This window comes from Sus scrofa, chromosome 15, assembly GCF_054392235.1.
Source record: "Sus scrofa isolate SSC_HxYL_T2T_F1_AM1 chromosome 15, Sscrofa_HxYL_maternal_Yorkshire_Landrace_v2.0, whole genome shotgun sequence".
NCBI classification, from domain to species: Eukaryota; Metazoa; Chordata; class Mammalia; order Artiodactyla; family Suidae; genus Sus; species Sus scrofa.
Genome location: NC_139397.1, coordinates 117144191 through 117166554, shown reverse-complemented (window position 1 = coordinate 117166554; position 22364 = coordinate 117144191). Strand labels below are relative to the sequence as shown.

Sequence of the window (22364 nt, the reverse complement as noted above, 5' to 3'; positions counted from 1 at the left end):
AAGAGAGGTTAGGGGACTTGAAAGATAGAGATAGAAGGTCCAACATACAGGTACTCCAGCATCCCTTCAAAGAGAATATTGGTTAACAATATTCAAAGAGGTAATATCTAAAAAATATTAAGAATTTTATTAAAGTTCTTAGATTCAGGAACCAAAGGAAGCCTAAGCCATGTAATGAAAATAAATCTAAATCTAATCTTTTTGTAGAAAATATGTATGACACTAAGTATAAAGATCTTAAAAGCATCCAGAGAGAAAAGATAAATATTAACGAATGAGTGAGATTAATAGTGACAACTGACTTTTCAACAGCATCAGTGGAAGTTAACAAATCAATGGAGTAATATCTTCAAATATTTAGAGAAATATTAGAGTTCTATACCCAATGGCATAGTATTTCAGGAAGAAAAGCAAAATAATATTAATTCCAAGTATAATATAAAGAGTATTTATTTTAAAAAGATCTTCAGTCAGGAAATTTTAACAGTGGGCTCAGAAGAAAAATAATCCCATAATGAAAACTGGACATAAGAAAAGAATGGTAAAGAAAATAGTAGATATATACTAAAAATAATTGACTTTATTAAACAGTAAAAATACCTACTGTGTAGAGTTACATATCAAAATTAAAAGCTAGAATGCTTGATGATTATTGCATGCAAAATAAGGGGTGATCCTTGGTTAGTGTTCTAAAGTTTTATTGTTTACCAGAAAAACAATAAAAATGATTAACTTTAGAATTAATTAAAATAATGTCACATGTAAATGTTTAAAACTGTAGGGTAACCATTACAAGGAGACAAAGAGAGCATATAACTTTCAAGCTATTAATGAGAAATAAAGGAAAGATGAAGAAATCTTAGTCTAAAAGAGGCAAAAAAGAAAAAAAAATCCAGGAAAAAGCCAAATAGGGTGAGAGTATATATGATAGATTAAGAGAATTGCTTCCGAACAGAACAGCAAGAAAGTCAAAATAAGTGGATTAAGTATTCTAGTCAACAAATGAAGTTTGTCCAGATGAATAAAAAGAGCAAAACTGAACTGAGCCATATTCTGCTTATAAGAAATAATAGAGTAGCACAGAGAGGTAGAATGTAATAGGATGGAAGGAAACTATACTAGGTGAGTACGGGCCAAAAGAAAGCTGGTATAGTTACATAAATATCAAACAATTTAGATTTTGAAGGAGGAGAAACATTGCCAGAGCTAATGTTGAATACGTATTGATTAAAATTTGAATTTATGAGTAAGATTGTGCAAGTAATATTATAGCATCAAGCAGATAAAGAAAGGTTGAGAGAACTAGGATGAAATGACAAATATACCATCATGATGAGATTTTAACACATCCGTGTCAGAAGTTGATAGATCAAGTTGATATAAAAATTAAGATAAATGCTTAATCTAATACTTAAACATTTAGAAGTTTTCCCTGATAAGAAATTCACATCGTTTTCAATTTCATATGGATTTTTTTTTTAAAAGAACCAATTATACTGTAAAGTAAACCTCAAAAAAAATAGGAAAATCAGTTTCTTACCAATTATTTTCACTAACCATAGTTCAATAAAGTTAGTAATCCATTGCATACCTCTGAAAATATTTGGGACTTTAGGAATATATTTCTGCATTACTCATACAAAAATCATAGTGGAATTTAGAAAAGAATATTTGGATTCTGCAACAATAAAATGACTATCAGAACTCATGAGATGCAGTTAAAGCAATACTTTGTAAGACATTAATAGCTTTTAATATTCATATTAAAAAACAATCTGAAAGTAAACTGAATATCCCAACACAAAATACAATATAATTTCAGAGAATTATATGAAAGCGAAGAGTAAAGACAAGAGCAGAAATTTATGAATTAAGGAAAAAAGATATAAAATACAAAATCAACAAAAGCAAAGATTATCTGTTTAGGAAAATATAATTAACTCTGGGAAGACAAAGTTTCAGAAGAGAGAAGAAATAGCAATATTATGAATAATAATGCACTTTTAATTAATGTACAAGATATTAAAAAGGGAAGAGGTACTATGGAAACCTTTATAATATATTTGGAACATAGGTGAAATAGGTGCATTTCTAGAATAGTAGAAATTAACAAAATTGATTCAAGGATAAATGGAAAACTTAATGTCTATGACCATTGATTACTAAGGTGCTCCTGCAAATGAAGCAACTTCCCTTTCCTATTGTCAAAAATTGCTACTATAGCAATTAAACAATTTGATATTGGTATAGGAGTAATCGAGTCAATCAATAAGACAGCATAGGAAGCCCAGAAACAGCTATGTATTTATGGCTACCTGATGCTTGGGAGAACTGGCACTTGAGATCATTTGGGAAAGGGAAATCCCAAATCGCATAGTGTTGAGACAAATGGTTTTCTTTTTGGTTAAAAAAAGGCGGGGGGGAGAGGAGGGGGAAATTCCTGCATGAAACCATAACAAAATGAGTGAATGAATAAGTAAATCTGAGGTGGGATCAAAAGTTAAGTATCAAAAGCAAAACTTCAGAATGCATAGCAGAAAATATAAGAGTATTCTTATGAGCTCAGGTCATATAAGAATTTCTTGAAGTAGAGGAAGCATGAATTTTAGAAGAAAGATTGATACATTTGACTACAATAAAATGTAAACCAAGGAAAATATGAAGAAAGGGAAAGGTCAAGGCACAAATTAAGAAAAGACCTTTATGGTACATGCAACTGATAAAGGACTGGTACCCAGTAATCCTATGTAACAGATGACTATGAACCATTAAGATCAAAACAAGCAACAAAATAGAAAAATGGGCCAAAATAATGAACAAGAAATTCACTGAAGAGTGAGCCTAAAGAACAACAAACATGTGAAAAGGAGCTTAATCTCATGGTAGGAAGAATACATTTTAAAACCTAAATGCGGTACCACGTCCCAACAGTCAGACTGCCAAAAATTAAAAGTATGATGTGAAAGCAGTCAAAGAATGTAGAAAAAAGAAATCCTTAGAACATAGTAGGCACTTCATAAATGTTTCTGGTTGTCTGATGCTATTTAACAAGTCACCCCAAACTTGGTGGATTATTGTAACAATTCTTTTATTATACTCATGACCTATTAGTCCAGAATTTGGCCATGATTTTTTTAAAAATTGTAGTTAATTTACAATATTGTGTTAGTTTCAGATGTATAGCTAAGTGGTTCAGATATACATACATATATATATATTCATTTATTCTATTGAATATAGTTTCCTGTTATACAGTAGGAATTTGTTATTTATCTGTTTTATATATAGTATTGTGTATTTGTTAATCCCAAACTCCTAATTTATTCCCTCTATCCCCTTTGGTAAGTTTGTTGACTATGTCTACGAGTCTATTTCTGTTTTGTAAATAAGTTCATTTGTATCATTTTTTTAGATTCTACATGTGAGTGATAATACAAAATATTTGCCTTGTATGACTTCACTTAATGTGATAATCTCTAGGTCCATCCACATTGTTGCAAATGGCATTATTGTATTCTTTTTTATGGCCGAGTAAAAATATACACACATATCCATTGTGTGTATATTTTCTTTATCTATTCATCTGTCGAGGGACATTTAGGATGTTTGCATGTCTTGGCTGTTGTAAATAGTGCTACTATGAAAACTGGGTTCCATGTATCTTTTTGAATTAGAGTTTTGTGGCGATCCTGTTGCTTACATAGACTGGGTCACTTAGTGGCTGGTAGATAGTCCAGTCCTGGAGGGAGTGAGAAGGATTCACTGGTGCCTTGATGAGAAGGGCTAGAAGCTGAACTGAATTGGGCTGGATTAATGTTAGGGTATATAAGTACTGCTATAGATAATTGGACTTCTTATGTGATGCCTCAAAGCTTCAAGAATGAATGTTTTAGGATAAACAAAGCAAAAGATGCCATCCTCTTGAAATCTGGACCCAGAAATTGGTGTGCTTTCTCTTCTGCCACATTCCATTTGTCAAAACAGTCACAGAGCCTTCCTAATTTGAGAAGAGGGAAGGTAGACTGTACCCCCTGATTGGAGAAGTATCCGAGGATTTGTGGCCGTCTGTAATTTGCCACAATAGTTATTTTCCACTTAAATGAAAAAAAATCAGAAATGTTTATTTAGTACTTGTGTATGCTGTGGATGCAGTGTAATTATATTAACTTCTAATTAATCTGAGTCATTGTCCTTGAAAGTCTTCTGGTCTAGCTGTGAGAGGGGCAGATTATGTGTCAATATAAATCACTAACATATTTATATGTCCAAGATAGTTCGAAAGAAGTGGCAAAGGGGTGATCAGCATTATAAGGACTTTTAAAATTCTGCTTTAGATTTGAGAGGTTATCTTAGAACTAAATGAGGTGAAATATGAATTGGGCTGAAAATACTTAGATAATGAAAAGGCAGGCAAAGTCATAACTGTATAGTGGCATTGTTTGTTTGGTGGGAAGGTTGATATAGGCTAGTAGTTTTATTATATAAAGCTGGGGACCAATTTTCAACTGGTCAGTACTGTCACAAGGATTTATGCACTCAATGAATATCATCAAGGACCTGCTTTGTGTCAGGCACTGTATAGTATGCTGGGGATTTAAGGAAGAACTTGCCCTCTATTGCTTGCAGTCTGGCAGAATGTGGAGGTGACAAGTAGTTAATGCACAGTAAGGTAAGTGCTATTCTGTTACAGGCCTAGGGAGACATGAAGCTCACAAGGAGAACAGCTAATCTAGCTTGTGAAGGAGGAGGTCAGAGAAGAGAGCAGGTATCACCTAAGTAAATAAAGAATAGATACTGGTAAGAGAAAGTAGAAGGTAAGACATTTCAACAGAAGGAGCAGCATGTGTTACATTGAAAGGCAAAGGAAACTGTCATATTGATGAAATTGCAACTAGTTTAGCCCAGTCTGGCTGGACTATGGAATAAAGGGAGGAGATGAGTTTGCAGAGTTAAACCAGGCTTGGATTACTGAGGTTCTAATATAAAATGCTAAGTATTTTTTTTTTTTTTTTGGTCTTTTTAGGGCCACACCCATTGCATAAAGAAGTTCCCAGGCTAGGGGTTGAATCTGTGCTGCAGCTGCTGGCCTTCACTGCAGCTACAGCAACACTGGATCCGAGCCACGTCTGTGACCTACACTATAGCTCATGGCAACACTTGATCCTTAACCCACTGAGTGAGGCCAGGGATCGAACCTGAGTCCTCATGGATACTAGTTGGGTTTGTTGCTGCTGAGCCATGATAGGAACTCTCTAAAATGCTAAGTAATTTAGAATTTATTATGACAGCAAAAGGGCTCCATTGAAACATTTCAAATAGGGTAGTAACTTGATTTTATAAATATTGTGGGTTTTTTATTTTTATTTATTTTTTATTATACTTTGTTGGAGTATAGTTGATTTATAAAATTGTGTTTCAGTGTTCAGCAACATGCATCGGTTATACATATATCCTTTCCTTTTCAGATTATTTTCTCATATAGGTCACTACAAAGTATTGAATAGATTTCCCTGTGCTATACAGTAGGTCCTTGTTACTCATCCATTCTATAAATAGTAGTGTGCAGAAATATTGTGTGTTTTAGAAAAATTTTTCTCACTGCACTGTGAAGAATGAATGGAGATAAAATAAAAGTAGAAACAGAAAGACTCCTTCTGTTGCAGGTTTTCAGGAGGGAGAGGGTAGTATTCTGGATAAAGAGGTAAAAATGAAATAAATAGTTTTGAGAGATATTTAGAAGCTAGGAACAGTAGAATTTATTGGGTATAGGAGAAGGAGGGAGAGGAAAAAATTAGAGCAACTGATGTTCCCAACCTGGGCAGCTCAGTGGACGATGAGGCTGTTACCTGAAATAGGAAACACAGGGAGAACAGAAGGTGTAGGGTGGTAAATAATGATGACTGGGGATTGCTGTTGCCACAGGAGTGATGGATGAATTGTCAAGAAGGGTTGTGCAGAAGAGGACTAAGGATCCAACTCTGAGGAACAGGTGGAGGATGAAACAGTTGAAAATTAAACTGAAAAGGAAGATCCAGGGAGCAAGCATGGAAATCTGGAGGGTGTGTTGTCAGGAAACTAAGTGAAGAGTGGGTTTCCCAGTTTAAGTGAATAAACAATAGTGAGAAATAAGAAGTTGAGTGGAAGGAGTCCATTGTTTCGTGACAACAAAAAGTTTTTGGTGACATTTATTATAACATTCTCGGTAGAATTCTGAAGAAGTGGGGACAGTGAGTGTAGGGATTTCTTTGAATAGTCTTAGTTTTAGAGAGGAAAAGAGAACTAAAGGGAAGGGCTGAGGGGTGTGGGGTCACAAGTTTGAGGAAAGTATTTTTAAAGAGTTGGTAGAGAACCAATTGAACCAATTGAAATGTTGATAGGATGTCCCACTAGATGCAACAAAGTTGACAGTATATAAAAGATGGACTGAATCTTTATATTTGGAGAGAAGAGGAAAGAATTTTGTGTATAAGTGGAGGAATTAGCAGTTAGAAACTCTCTCCTCCCATCAATATTTTACTGATGCTGTGGTGTTCATTAGTATAGCCTTTCTATTTAGATGAAATATTTTCATCTTGAATTCAGTATTTTAGTTCCTTGGAACTAAATATTGGGCCATTTGTCCTTGAACTCATTAGTTAAAGAATAATTTGGGGCAAAGTCTAGTGTGATTACATTATCAAAGGACCAAATTACAAGTGCAATTGAATAAATTTCCTTGGAGTTTATTTCTTTGCTATATGGCACTTTATAAAAAATGGCACTTTGAAAACAAGTTTCTTACTAATATCTGGTACTGTTCTTTTACATACCATGAACACATACTCAAGTGGCTATTTCTCTAATTCCCAGGAACCATTTCATTTTAATCAGCTAACTGTTGATAGTCCACATGAACATCTTGTACGAAATTTTATTTAACACATCTCTTAGAATGACTGAAGTGTCAGAACATCTCAGATACACTGCTATAGAGACCAGCTGCACTGGAGGAGTGTTGCCCAAAAACATCTGGAACATTATTCAGTATGAGAGGGAGTTGATATGTTTATGCAAGAGAGCATCACATATTCTGTGCTCAGGTTCTTTCAAAAATTCCAAATTCCATACACTTTCCCATCAGCTTTTTTTTCTAAAGAACTTTTGATATAAATTACAATTTGATTATAGTTTGTGATCAAAAGAAAAAGAGCTAATATATATTTTTGTTTTTTGTCTTTTTAGGGCCATACCTATGGCATGTGGAGGTTCCCAGGCTAGGGGTCGAATTGAAGCTGTAGTCTCTGGCCTAGCTACAGACACAATGCCAGATCCGAGCCGTGTCTGTGACCTACACCACAGCTCATGGCATTGCAGGATCCTTAGCCCACTGAGGGAGGCCAAGGATTGAACCTGTATCCTCACAGATGCTAGTCAGATTCATTTCCACTGAACCACGTCGGGAACTCCAAGAAATAATATTTTTGGAGGCTAGATTTACATGATATATTAAATACAACCTTATCAAGAATAAGTTCTAAGAACTTAACTGTTGTCTTAACTAGGAGAATCTAATACACATTGTTTTCTTGCTATTTTCCTAAGGATTTTGGGGGTAGAAAAGCATAATTGACTTCCTAGGAAAGGGATAAGATAAAGTTTCGTGGGCTAACTTTTCAAAACTATGATAATGATGATTGATATATGTTGAACACCCACTCTGAGTTAGGCACATATAGATATTTCACATATGTTGTTATTTCTATTCCTAGTAGCAATCGTTGCAAAGTAAATATTGTTTTTCTCATATTTTTGGTAAGGAAACTACTGACCAGAGATTATAGAAACTGAATGATTTACCTCTGATTATATCACTAGTAGATTAGGAATCAGACACTTCACTCTACCTCAATCTGCTCTTATCCAAAGAAACTTGGAAAGATTTTGTAGTAATGTTAATAATAATATGAATGTTTCAGGTACTACTTTATTTACTTGATTGGAGAGGGCTATCAACATTTTGTTCCTTTTATATGTATATATCTACTCGTATGTACCTGTAAAAACTCCTGTAAAGAATGCAACAAATGTCTGTTTTATAATATACTGCTTACAGATTTTGGATAAATAGAAATTATGTAGTTCTATTGTAATTGAAGATACAAAAGTAGTTTGAAAATTGTTTTCTGACTTTTATATATTTTCACTTAGAAGATGCTTATTTAACAGATGGCTAAACTGTGCAGATGTGGAGGGCACAGCTGCAATTTGTGATTTTCAAGACTGGTCTGGACACATTTAACTAAGATAATATCCTTATATATTTTATTAGTGACTGCTGTTTTCTTAGGATCATCATGCAAACTTTGTACAAGTGTTCTTTAGTCAGGTTGCCTATTTTGTTGGAGTACACAGGGAGGAAGAGGCCTCTTTCAAGTCAATCACCTTAGAATTTATATTATATTATTCAGACACTAGTGAAGGTATCTCTCTCCTTACCTCACCCATGTCATCCCTTTTCATGAGGGAGAGGCAACCCGATCCCATCATTTTTTGCTCTAAAAATCCTTGCCTTACTTCAGTAACTTCCTCATAATGTTCTTTTATACCTCAGGTACCTCCTCTGTAAAGATAGATACTAATTAATATCTACTGATGTAGATTCTCATTGAGATTATATGAGATGTTACATGTGAAGATAACATGGTGATATCTGGCACAGATTAAGTGATTTAAAAAGCATTAGCGTGAGTCTTATGAATCAGAAAATCTTATGTAATTATTTTCACACCATCATGACCACTCCTCCATTTTGCATTTTGATATCTCTGAACTCCTCCTCCTCCTCTCCCTCTTCTTCTTCAACTGTGCCTGCAGCATATGGAAGTTCCCAGGGATAGCAATCAAACTCTGAGCCACAGCAGTGACAACACTGAATCTTTAACTGCTAGGCCACCAGGGAACTCCTGATATCTCTAAACTTCTGACTTTGATTTCATCCTGTCCACATACATGTAATGGAATCCACAAGTCACTGATTTAGGTGTTGGTGATATAAATACACCAAACAGATACATTATTTCCCCTTCATTGAATCATATATTTTAGTAGGAGAGATAAAGAGTAAATAAGATAAATAGGAAAACATATGGAATGTTAAATAGCAAATCCTGAAAAAGAAAGCAGGGAAAGAGAAGAAATTGGAGTAGGTTTGTGATATATTATGGGTGGCCAGGAAGCTGCCCTGAGGAGGAACATTTGAGTAAGAACATATGAATAAAGGACCAAGTCTTAAAGGTATGTTAGGGGAAGGAGATCCAGGCATAGAGAAACATGTACAATAGCTCTGAAAGAGGAGAATGCTTAGCAATATCCAAAACAGCATGGTGGATATTATGAAATGTTTTCATATCCATAGAAAAGTCTGGAAGTTCTACCAGGTGGTAAAACTGGATCTGATTCACAAATCCCCAGAGATCCAGCCTACTTCTAGTTCATCTCTATTCCTAGAGAATAACCATTATCCCCAGAGTCCAAGACGGCCCTATCTAATTCTAGAGCCCAGGTTTAAGGGAAGAATTAAAAACAAAATCAGCAGTAAAGTGTGCTCAGTAGCTATACTGTAGGGAAAGTTTGGAGAGGCTGCCAAAGCAAATGTCTGCCTATATACCATTGGCCAAAACTTAGTAACCTGCCCCACTTCATTACAAGATATCCTGGGAAATATAATCTTTCTTTCTGGGGAGCCAATTGTATTGCTAAGACCTCAATCATTATGGAAGAAAGGGAAAAATAGTTTGGGGGACAAGGAGCAATCTCTGCTGCCATCCACCTCACATCTTCATGAACAAAAGGCAAGATGATGAACTTTAAAAGGGAACTGTGATGTTTTCCTTTTAAAGAATATATGCATGATAAATAAGATCACTGTCTTCAAAAAATTTAGGAAAATGGATCAATACATGAAAATTAGAAAACACAGGTTGATTTTTATTTATTTATTTTAAATTTTATGATTTTTATTTTTTCCATTATAGTTGATTTACAGTGACACAGGTTGATTTTTATAAATGATGCCTAAATTCACAGGCTTAACTCAGTTCTTCTGCTACTGAGAGAGGTAACTCCTTGGACCTCCTACACAATATTTTTTGCCCTACCAGTCTACTAACAACATATAAGAATTACTCTACAGAAGTCTCTAAAGTGAAACTTTGTTACATATATATGGATTTATTTATAATAAAGTGAAGAAAAAAATTTTGTTCCCTTTATATCTCCTTTTAAAGAAAAAAGAGCATAGAAACCACATATCATAATTAGCTTAGAATATCCTATGGAATTAATTTTAGATGTCAATTGAGTATTTCCCTAGAAAGTATGGCTCCTTGACTTTCATTAAAATATGTGACAAAATAAAAAGGGAATATTATTTTCTCTTTCTTCATAAGCATGAGTGAAATACAATAAACTGAGAATTCTCTTCAAAACCTTTCAATTTAAGAAAACAAAGCATTGTATAAGTATCTCTTACAGCTGAAAATATTGAATATTTTTGATTTCTGGTTTCTGATGAGGGCAGCCCAGAGAAACTATCAGACAAGCTCAGATTTGGTAGTTCTACCTGGATGAGAGGTGGAAAAACCAGAAATCTCCAAAGAAAGCTAGTATTTTTGGCAGATGCTCATGCTCAGTTTTGTAATCTCAAGTGGTCTATAGAAGATTCAGTTGAGCATCTGAACTTTTGTTTTATTTCTCAAACCTATTTCTGAGCCTGAACTCTCAACTTTTTGAGATTTACCCAATGTTAACTCCCTTTGTCCCTTTACTATACTTCTTTGGAAAAGAATATTGGTCTTTTCATGACCTAGTTGACTTCTCATTCTCTGAATCAAGTCTAATTCTCCATCTAATTCCATCTATCCAATCTAACAGAACCCTGTAACTCATGTTTTGAATACTCCACTAGTGTTTAAACATTTTTTGTTCATTTCCCCAGTTGGTAATTCTCTTTTTAGAAGGTCTGTAATTTGAGGATGAGGTAGAATTGTTTTTTATTTATTTATTTATTTTATTTTTTCCCCCACTGTACAGCATGGGGACCCAGTTACACATACATGTATACATAATTTTTTCTCTCATTGTCATGTTGCATTATAGGTATCTAGACATAGTATTCGACACAGCAGGTTTGTTTTTTTTTTTTTTTTTTAAAAAACATTCTCAGCTCTTAAGAGTCCTGTAATTGAATGTCTTGCAATAGAATCAATTCTTGGAAAGGTTTTTTTAATGACTTGTTTTATTGCTCTTGTTTTGCTTTTGATGTAAAAGACCCAAACCCCAAATTTAGGTTCAATAATGTTCAATTGTCACAGATTATATTGTAATGGTTCTGAAGAAAAAACCTATAAAACAAAGCATATTCTTGTAAAATGCTCAGTCAGCTGCCCTGTTAGTAGTTACCAGATCTTTTTTCTTTTCTTTTCCATTAGCTTAAAGATTTTATCTTCATCACATTATCACATTGAGAGTGGTACAAAGTTAGCGTTAAGATAGTCATTTTGACCATAGAAGACTTCTCCTCCACACATACCTTTTGACTTTTTTTCAATCATTCTTTGTCAATTTGATTAAAATATCTTTTAAGGATTGTTGAACCACAATGTGGTATTTCCAATAAGCATTGTTATCAGAATTTGTGCCTGGTTGAGACGAATTTAATGTGCATTGTTTAAATATAGCACATTTAAGTTGATGACTATTTACGGAAAGCTTGTTGATCAACAGTGTTTGCCTTTTGAGAGAATTACATTGAAGTGCATTAGTTGACATACCTCTACATGCATCAGTGGTTGGGTGTTGTCAGTATTTATGAAGAGTAAAATGCTGTGTTCCCTTAACTTTTGTTTTACATACTGTCATACTTAGTAATTACCTTTTTCCCCTTTGGTACTGGCAATATTGTAATTTGATGATATATTTTTTTCTTTCTTATTACAAAAGCAGTGCACATCCATTAAGGGGATTTTGGAGAATTCAGAAAAGTTCAAAGAAGAAAATAACAGATTCTTAATGCTCAAAAAAAATAGGGCTAACATTAATGAACTACTGTAATTTTCAGGACAGATTTACCTTTCTTAATCCCTTTTCGGTTTTTTTTTTTTTTTTTGGCCTTTGTTTAAAAATACTATTTCTCCTATAGTTTTTTAATTTCAAAGAATGAAGCAGACTACTTGAGTTTAAATTCTGGCCCTGATACTTACCAGCTCTATTAATTTGAGCAAGTTTCTTAAACTCTGTGCTTTAGTTTCTTGACTGTAAATGTGGATAAAATAGAGCTATTTTATAGGATTATTATACAGAGTATATAAATTAATGTAAATAATTAAATCATACAAATAATTAGAATATTGCCTGACCTGTGCTAAAAACTCAGTTGTTTTTGTGCGATATTACCATATATGAGCAAAACAATTGGTTTTTTTATATTCTGTTCATCAAGAGGATATAATTAATTTTTATCTTCAACACTGGTGTCATATAAAAGACTATTTGATATCCATCCACTCTTTCTTCCTTTCTAATTTCGGACAGTTGAAAAACAATGTCACCCAGCTGTCCTCATTGATAGGGATGAACAATGAAATGTTAGTAGGAGCTGTTAGGCGGGATTTCTAGGTACAAATCTTGTGTCCCCAGCCTCCTGCCTTTCTTCTGTTTAGTGGGTTATGGATGTGATGACTATAGCTCCAGCCATCTTCTTGGATCCTGAGGCAACCTCAAAGATGGTAGAGGAGAAAGACTGAAGGACCTAGACTCAAGATGATTGAAAAGCTCTACCAGCTTTGTCTGTTACTTCTAGATTTTTATCTAGGAGAGAGAGAACCCTGGATTTCTGTTACTAACTCTAGAATGTAATTTCTAACAAATACATTGAATAGGCAGTATGTAAAGTTTTTTGATCCTTTTTCATGACCTTTTGTACTTTTTGTGACAATAGTTGACATTGGTTATAGAACTCTATAGATTGCCTTTCTATGCTTTCCAAAATTTAAATTATTAGGATTGTGTTATTTTATTTTGTCTCAAATTCTAACAGGAATTCACAGTGGGAAGAATTACTACGGTCTTACCAGTTGTTAAGTAGTGATACTTGCCTCAACCCCTAGGTCTGAAATTACTCTTTTTCATAAAAATTCTTTTTGATTGTTGTACATTTCCAAAGAATATATGTGAAATCACCATGTATCTTAACATTTGAATAGTGTTATGAGCATCTTATTTAAAAAGTTTGTTATAGAAAGAACTTTTGGCATAAGACTTACTCTGTTAACAATTTTTTAAGTGTCCTTATTGAGTGGAGGGACTACATTGTAGAACAGGTTTCTAGAGCTTATTCATCTTGCTTGACTGACACTTTATCCACATTGATTAGTAACTTCCTATTTTTTCTTCCACCTTTTCCCTGGCAACTACCTCTTCACTCTTTGATTCTATAGTTTTACTGTTTTAGATATATAAGTGAAATTATATACTATATGTCTCTCTGTAATTGGCTTATTTCACTCTGCATAGTGTCTCCAAGGTTGTTTTTATCCATGATGTATATTGAAGAATTTCCTTTTTTTAAAAGGTTGTCTAGTATTCCATTTTATGTGTATACCACAGATTCTTCATCCATTTATTTGTCAATGGACATTTATGTTATTTTATCATCTTGGCTATTGTGAATAGTGCTGTAGTGAACACAGGAATGCTAATATCTCTTCAAGATCCTGATTGCAATTCTTTTGATAAATACCCACAGTGGTTGCTCAATCATATGGAAGTTCTTATTTTTTTAAAAAATTTTTATTATAGTTGATTTAGAATGTTCTGTCAATTTCTGCTGTACAGCAAATTGACCCAGTTAAACATATATATACATTCATTTTCTCATTTCTTTCATCATGTTCCATTGCAATTATTGGATATAGTTCCCTGTGCTGTAGAGAAGGATATTGTTTTTATCCACTCCAAATGCAACAGTTTATTTATAGTTTGCAACCCAAAATCCTAGTCCATCCCACTGCTTCCTCCTCCCCCTTGGCAACCACAAGTCTGTTCTCTATGTCCATAAGTTTATTTCTGTTCTGTAGATAGGTTCATTTGTGCCATATTTTAGATTCCACATATAAGTCATATCATATGGTATTTGTCTTTCTCTTTCTGACTTACTTCATTTAGTATGAGAATGTCTAGTTCCATCCGTTTTGCTGAAAATGGCATCATTTTGTTCTTTTTTTGTGGCAGAGTAGTATTCCACATCTCCTTAAACCATTCACCTGTTGATGGGCATTTAGATTGTTTCCATGTCTTGGCTATTGTGAATAGTGCTGCAATAAATATAGGGGTGCACGTATCTTTTTGAATGAATGTTTTGTCTGGATATATGCCCAGGAGTGGGATTGCTGGGTCATATGGTAGTTCTATATTAATTTTATGAGACGCTTCCATACTGTTTTCCATAGTAGTTGTACCAATTTACATTCCCACAAACAGTGTAGGAAGTTTCCCCTTTCTCCACACCCTCTCCAGGATTTATTTGTAGACTTATTAATGATAGCCATTCTGACTGGTGTGAGGTGGTATTTCTTTATAGTTTTGATTTGCATTTCTCTAATAATTAGTGATGTTGAGCATTTTTTCATGTACAGCAGTTATATTTTTAATTTTTTGAGTAAAGGTCCATACTGTTTTCCATAGCAGTTGAACCATTTTGCATACTCACCAACATCGTGCAAGAGTTCCAATCTTTCCACTTCCTTACCAACACTTGTCTTTTGCTTTTCTGATAATAGCCTTCCTGACAGGTATGAGGGGATGTATCATGAGGTTTTGATGTGCATTTCATTGACTATTAGTGATGATAAGCAGCTTTTAATATACCTATTGGCCATTTGTATATTTTCTTTGAAGAAATGTCTATTTGAGTCTTTAGCTTATTCTTAATCGGATTATTTGTTTTACTATTGAGTTGAACGAGTTACTTACATATTTTGGAGTCTATCTCTTCACAAGATACATATTTCATGGGAGTTCTCATTGTGGCTCAGCAGGTTATGAACCCAACTAGTATCCATGAGGATGCACATTCAATCCTTGGCCTTGCTCAGTGGGTTAAGGATCCAGTGTTGCTGTGAGCTGTGATGTAGGTCACAAATGTGGCTTGGATTTCTCATTGCTATGTCTGTGTCTGGCAGCTGTAGCTCTGATATGACCTCTAGCCAGGGAACTTCCATATGCTGCACCTGCTAAAAAAGCAATATATAATTATTTGTAAGTATTTCCTCCCACTATATATCTTTTCACTCTGTTGACTGTTTTCTTTGCTATGTAGAAGCTTTTTTAAGTTCAATATAGTCCTACTTTTTTTTTTTTTATTATTTTTGTTGCCTGTGTTTTTGGTGTCACATCCAAGAAATCATTGTTAATGCCAGGGTAATGAAATTGTTCCTGTATGTTTTCTTCTAGGCATTTTATAGTTTTGAGTCCTATATTTAAGTCTTTAATTGTTTTTGAGTTGATTTTTATGTATGGTATAATATAAAAGTCCAGTTTTATTCTTTTGTGTCTGTCATTCAGTTTTCCCAGCATCATCAATTGTTGAAAAGAGACTATCCTTTGTATTGTGTATTGCCACTCTTGTCAAAGATCAGATGACAGTATGTGTGGATTTATTTCTGAACTCTCAATTCTGTTTTATTAGTCTATGTGTCTGTCTTTAGCAGTACCATACTTTTTAGGATTACTGTAGTTTTATATTTTCAAACAGGAAGTGTGATGCCTCCAACTTTATTCTTCTCTCTCATGATTGATTTGTCTCTTTATGGTCTTTGTGGTTCCATATGAATTTAAAAATTTCTATCTATTTCTGCAAAAAATGCCTTTGAGATCTTTGATAAGGATTGCATTGAATCTGTATATCTCTTTGGATAGTAGGGGAATTTTAACAATATTAAGTCTTCCAATCCATGAACATGAGAGGTCTTTCCATTTGTCTCTGCTTTAATTTCTTTCCTCAGTATTTTATAGTTTTCAGTGCACAAATATTTTATCTATTTGGTTTAAGTTTATTCATAAGTATTTTTTCTTTTTGGTGTTCTTTTAAATGGAATTGTTTTCCAAATTTCCTTCTCAGATGGTTCGTTATTAGCGTATAGAAATGCAAATGATTTTTGTATGTTGATTTTATATCCTGTAATTTTATTGAATATATTTATTCTAACAATTTTTTTAGATGGAATCTTTAGGGTTTTCTATATATAAGATCATGTCATCTGAAAACAGGGAAAATTTTGCTTCTTCCTTATGATTAGGGTAACTTTTGTTTCTTATTGACTAATTGCTCTGACTAGGACTTCCAATATTATGTTTGAGAGAAATGGTAAGAGTAGATATCCTTGCCATGTTCCTGATTCTAGAGGAAAAGCTACCAAATTTTTACCATTGAGATTCATGTTAGCCATTGGTTCATCCTAATGGCCTTTATTACATAAAGGTAGCTTCCTTCTACACCTCATTTGTTGAGAATTTTTATAATGAAAGATAATTGAATTTTCTCAAATGCTTTTTCTGAATTTAAAATGTCATGGGATATTTATCCTTTATTCTGTTTATGTGGTGCATCACATTAATTGATTTTTATAAGTTGAACCATCTTTGCATTCCAGGGATAAATCCTACTTGTCATGGTATATAATCCTTTTAATATACTTGGATTTTGTTTTCTAGTGCTTTGTTGTTGATGGATTTTTGTGTTTATTTTCATTAGGGATATTTGCCTGTAGCTTTCTTTTCTTGTGTCTTTGTTTGGCTTTGGTATCAGGGTAATGCTTGGCTTCATAAAAGGAGATTGAAGTGCTCTTTTAAATTTTTTGGATGAAGTTTTCTTTTGCATTTTATTTATATCAGATATTCATTTGATGTCTCTCTCTTTCACACACACATTCCCATTCATTTTGTCTGCTTAGAAACCTGCTGAATAGTACTCTGTGTATGTGTGTGAAAAGCAATACATTTGCTGTGTACTTAATAAAATTCTAGTGTATGATATATGCCTTTGAGTTCTTACAATAAGTTTAATGGTCTTGACAGTTGAATGTTCAGCCTGAGAGGATGATAGAAAATGTAGAGAACAAATAAACAAATACTTTGATTATTATAATTGCTTTTGGATGCTTTTATCAGAAATATTATTTTCTAGAAGTCCCTTGTCATATAAATTATTTTTAACCATTGTTGACCATATATAAATAGGAATGTGTAAATAACTTAGTATATAAAGATTTTTGCCTATAAGTGTTCTCTTTAAGAAAAGTGGTTCTTTATTTAGTCAACCTATATTACTCTTTCGTCATTAGCATTATCACTGTAAAATGTGTTTCCTATGTAGTGTTTTATCTTTAAGTAAAACTACTGCAAATGGGGCTTACAGGATGTTAACCTATGTGATGTGGGCAAATTAAGGTCATTATCCTCTTCTTTTTAAATTTCTTTTTGCAGTTGTCCTGTAGCAAGCCAAAAAGAAAAGAGAAGGAAGGACAGAAAGTAAAGAAAAGGCCCATTAAGTGGCTGTTTGGAACATAAGCTTGGTTTGCTTAGGAAACCATTTCCATATAACTTAATGCTGGTGGGTTTATTAATATCACATTTATTCCTTTAGAAGAAGAAACAACAACTCTAGGTTAAAAATTTACTTTGCATTTTTCTCCAGTGGTAAACACACAAATAAAGCAAGGTGGTGGAGAAAAACTTTTCAGCCATTAGCTAATGTTTATTAATTCTCTGAGAGCAGTTATTAGCTTTAAAAAAAATTGCACAATTTTAAAACTCCTATGTTGTGATGTTAATTTGGTTTAAAAATTCTTCTCCATTTATAAGCAGTAGTTGCATGTGTATATCTCACATAAGTTTACTAAAAAATTCTTGGGGAAATTCATGGGTATGTTTTCAGAAATTTTTTTCCCCTCAAAATAGCTTACATGATTTAAATAAAGAGAATGGAATAGTAATAATAGTATAACTTACTTGAAAAAAGAAGTCAAATAAAATATAAATGAACAAAATAGCTCTATACTGCTTGCCAAATATAAGGAAAAGTGAGAAATTAGAACTGTATTTGGCTACAAATAAAAGCAAACTTGACCACGGTGGCTTAAATATGTTTTAATTTTTTTCTCACAACTAGGGTGTCTAGAAGTTTGCAATTAGTGTGGCATCTCAAGGATGGTTTCAGAGATACATATTATTTTCATCTCTGTGGTCTGCCATGCTTAGAGTGTTACATTTTTTGGTCATAGTTATTACTTAATAATCCCCAAGTGGCTACTAGACTTCAAGGCATTTTATCCACATTTCAGGTAGAGATGAAGGGGAAAGACAATGGTGTAAAGAGGAAAGAAATAAAGAAGGGGAGAGAGAAGGGGAAAGGGGGGGAGGGGAGAAAGAGGAAGCAAGAGAGTGAAATAAATGTATCTTCTGAGATTTCTCTTTCTACTAAACAAAAACCATTCTGGAAGCCTTACCCAGGAGATTTCCTTACATTTTATTGGCCAGAAGTATGCCATGTTTTTTCTTTAGCTTCATGAGAAACATTTATTGTAGAGAAGGTAAAAAGACGACTCGGATGATATTTAGCGACCCTACTGACACAGATTAACTTTCACCACTGGTAGTAAGCATTTCTGTGCTAAAGAAGAAACCTTCTTGAAACTAGATTCAAAATCTTCTGAATATCACTCATGTAAATAAATACTCAAAATAACTTTCATTCAACAATAAATATTTATTTTTCCTTAAAGTAAGACGCTGGATTCTTAGGTTAAAATAATTCAAATATTATCAAATTAAATTAGAAAATTTGATTCAATGGGAAATAATAATCACAACTACTATTATTAGGTACCTAATAGAGGTCATATATTTCAAATTATTATTTTATTATTTTTAATTATTTTTTTAATAATGATTTTTATTTTTTCCATTATAGCTGGTTTACAGTGTTCTGTCAATTTTCTGTTCTATACCAAGGTACCCAGTCAAACATGCATGTATACATTTTTTTCTCACATTATCATGCTCCATCATAAGTGACTAGATATAGTTCCCAGTCCTACATAGCATTCAAATTATTAAAACAGAAAACTTAGTGGGTATTTGTGTATCTAATTTTGATGTGAAGAAACTGATCTAGAGAAGTTAAATAACTTGCCCAATATCTACATTTTATAGACATAGACTTTAGATTTCAACCTGGTTCTGTCTGACTCAGACCTAACAATTGACTCCCATATTAACTTTATTAAATAATGAACTCTACAAATGATATATGTAACAAGTTGATTGCATAAAGATTACTGTTTTATGCTTCAGATTATCACCTATACTTAGACCCGGTTCTGAAGTAAACTTTTTAAAACTTCCACCTCTCTATTAAGCACTATCTTTTCTATAACTTCATACTTGTATATAAAGTTGTATCATTCTTCTTTACTTTTAAAATCATTTATTAGCAGAGATCAATAAGAAAACACGGGATTTACATTTAATTTGATTCAAAGATTCAAGATAGGAGTTCCCTTGTGACGCAGAGGAAATGAATCCAACTAGTATCTATGATGATGCAGTTCAATCCCTTGCCTCATTCAGTGGGTGGGGGATCTGGTGTTGCCATGAGCTGTGAGTGTGGTGCAGGTCGCAGACATGGCTTGGATCCCTTGGTGTGGCTGTGGCATAGGCTGGCAGCTGTAGCTCTGATTCAACCCTTAGCCTGGGAACCTCCATATGCTACAGGTGCAACCCTAAAAAACAAACAAAAAAACAACAAAAAAAGCAAAGATTCAAAATAGAGGAATAACACTTCTGTGAAAATATTTCAGAGACCATCTACTACACAGGGAAAGGGTTTTTATTTGTTTTATTTTTAGCAGCAGTTTTTTTCCTTCTGTAATCCTCTCTTGTCAAGTGGGTACAATTCCATCAATATGCCATGGACTTAACCCAAATTAAGGGAAATCAATATTCTTTTATTTACTTATTTCTAAAACTTTTCATTCACTCCTTTTTTAACATCCCATATTTGATCTGCCAACAGATCTTAACTCTACCCTAAAATTGTATAAAACTTGACTATTTCTCTCCACTTTCTGCTGCTTCCACCCTGTTCCAAGTTATTGTCATTCTTCATTCTATCTGAATTATGGCAGTAGCCTCTTAATGATTTTCTGTTTTCACACTGACCCTCCCCATTCTTTTCTCAAAAGAGAAGACAGAGGATCTAGTTAAAATGGAAATGAGATCATGTTGCCCCTCTGCTTTCAACCTTCCGTAGCCCCCATCCTAAGCACTATAAAAACCACTCTCTACAACAGCCTGAAAAGCCATGTGTGATCTAGCACAGTGTTTCTTTGATATTACCTTCTTCCTTTCCTTCTTCTCTGCTAAAACCATCAGGGCTGCTTTTCAGCTTCTTAAACAGGTATTATCCCATCTCAGGTCCTTGGCATTGCTTTTCCTGCTGGCCAGGCTTCTCTTTCCCAGGTATTGACATATCTCACTCTCTCATTTCTTTTAGGTAGTTACTCAAAACCCACCTTTACCAGTAGGCTTTTCCTGGTTACCTTATTAAAAATTTCAATATTCTTCACTTAATTTTTAGCTCTTTTCCCTGTCTTTTCCCTCTTAGTATAACATCAAACATTCTATCTCAAATGAAAAAAAAAATTATCTATTTGTTTTCTACATATTCCAAGCTCTTAGAACATTTGAATACATAGTAGTTGCCCAATAAATACTTGTTGATTGAATGAACAAACACGTGAATGAATGACTGTGCAAATCAATAAAAAAGATTACTCTTTTTCAAAATGTCTAATAGCAATCTCAGGATTCTTTAAGTTTTTCTCAGCTTGATAGTTATAATCTCTATGGCTATTAAACCTTTTACATAATTTTTTAACTTGTTGAATCTGTATACTCTGAACATCAATATTTGTTTCTAGATAGTATGCAGTAGATTGTTTTAGCCCCTTGATACTATGATTTCAATTTGACATTCAACTCTTTCCATTAGAGAAACTGGAAGGATGTTTTCAAACTTTTATATGACTTTCAGAGTCTCTGCAATGGATTGCATTTCTGTTTTTTTCTTTCATGATTTATTTTAGCTTGTTAAAATATTTTGTGTTAATTATTTTGTACTTTCATTTTTATTATGCAAAATTATTCAGAATAAAACATGCATATTCTAAAAAAAAAGGTAACATGCGGACAGTGTTGCAAAACTCCAGGTGGGAGCTGTGACTGTCATGTAAAAATGACATATGTAAAAGTTATAAAATATACAACTGAAATGTTTGAAGGAGAAAGGTGTCATTCGGGGGAGATATATTCTCAAAGTCATAAGGAAAAAAATGGGAAGTGATCCCACCTGTTTCTTCTAGAGGTTCTCATTGCATTGCTATGTTTAATGGCAATTTATGTGCTGTATTACAAACAATTTAAATAAAAAAAAAAGACAAGCTCTTGCCTTCTGGAAAATAGACCAGTTATAAAAATGATGCACAGTTGCAGAATTAAATCTGTTTGTATTGTTGTTAGAACCACTTAAGTTCACAAACAGTGATATGGAAAGGTACATAGAAGAAGTTATACTTCTTTTGATTTATTTACCTGATATATATTATATATATATATACATCTATTCTTTCTCAAGATAGAAATAATCTGTAGTAAAATGAATACATTTTAAGTATACAATTTGATTACATTTGACAAGTGCATGTAGCTAGCCGTTAACCTATACCCCTTTGAGGAACAGATAGTTCCATCATCCCAGCAAGTACTCTTACATATCTTTTTCCAGTTAATCCTCTCCTTTATTCAGAGGCAACCACTTTCCTGATTTTTAAAACCGTTGATTTATTTTTTTTCTAGTTATGTCCTTCATATTTGTAATTATGTACACTGTTATGTTCAGCTTATTTTGCTTAGCACAACATCTGTTAAACTTATTTATGTGGTGCATATCAATATATTTTTAATTGCTGAGTAGTATTCCACTGTGTGAATGTACTAAGATTTGTCCATTCTCCTCTTGATGGAATTTGAGTTTCCAGTTTTTGCTACCTGTGAGTAAAGCTTTGTGGATATATGTTTTTATTTTTTGGTCAAAAACCTAAGCATGGAATGGCTAGATCAGAGAACAAGGACATATTTAATTTATAAGAAACTGTTAAAACTTTATCCAAACTGAGGGTACTATTTTACAATTCAAATTATCCATTTATTCTTACTGTTTTTAAAATGGTATAGACAATGCAATTTATAACAGAAAATGACCATTTGGA

General features: G+C 33.3%; 1 pseudogene; it reads left to right on the top strand.

The window, feature by feature from the left end:
- Window positions 1-22364, top strand: part of LOC100521341 (protein spire homolog 1 pseudogene) — a 166516-nt pseudogene that overhangs the window by 56487 nt on the left and 87665 nt on the right.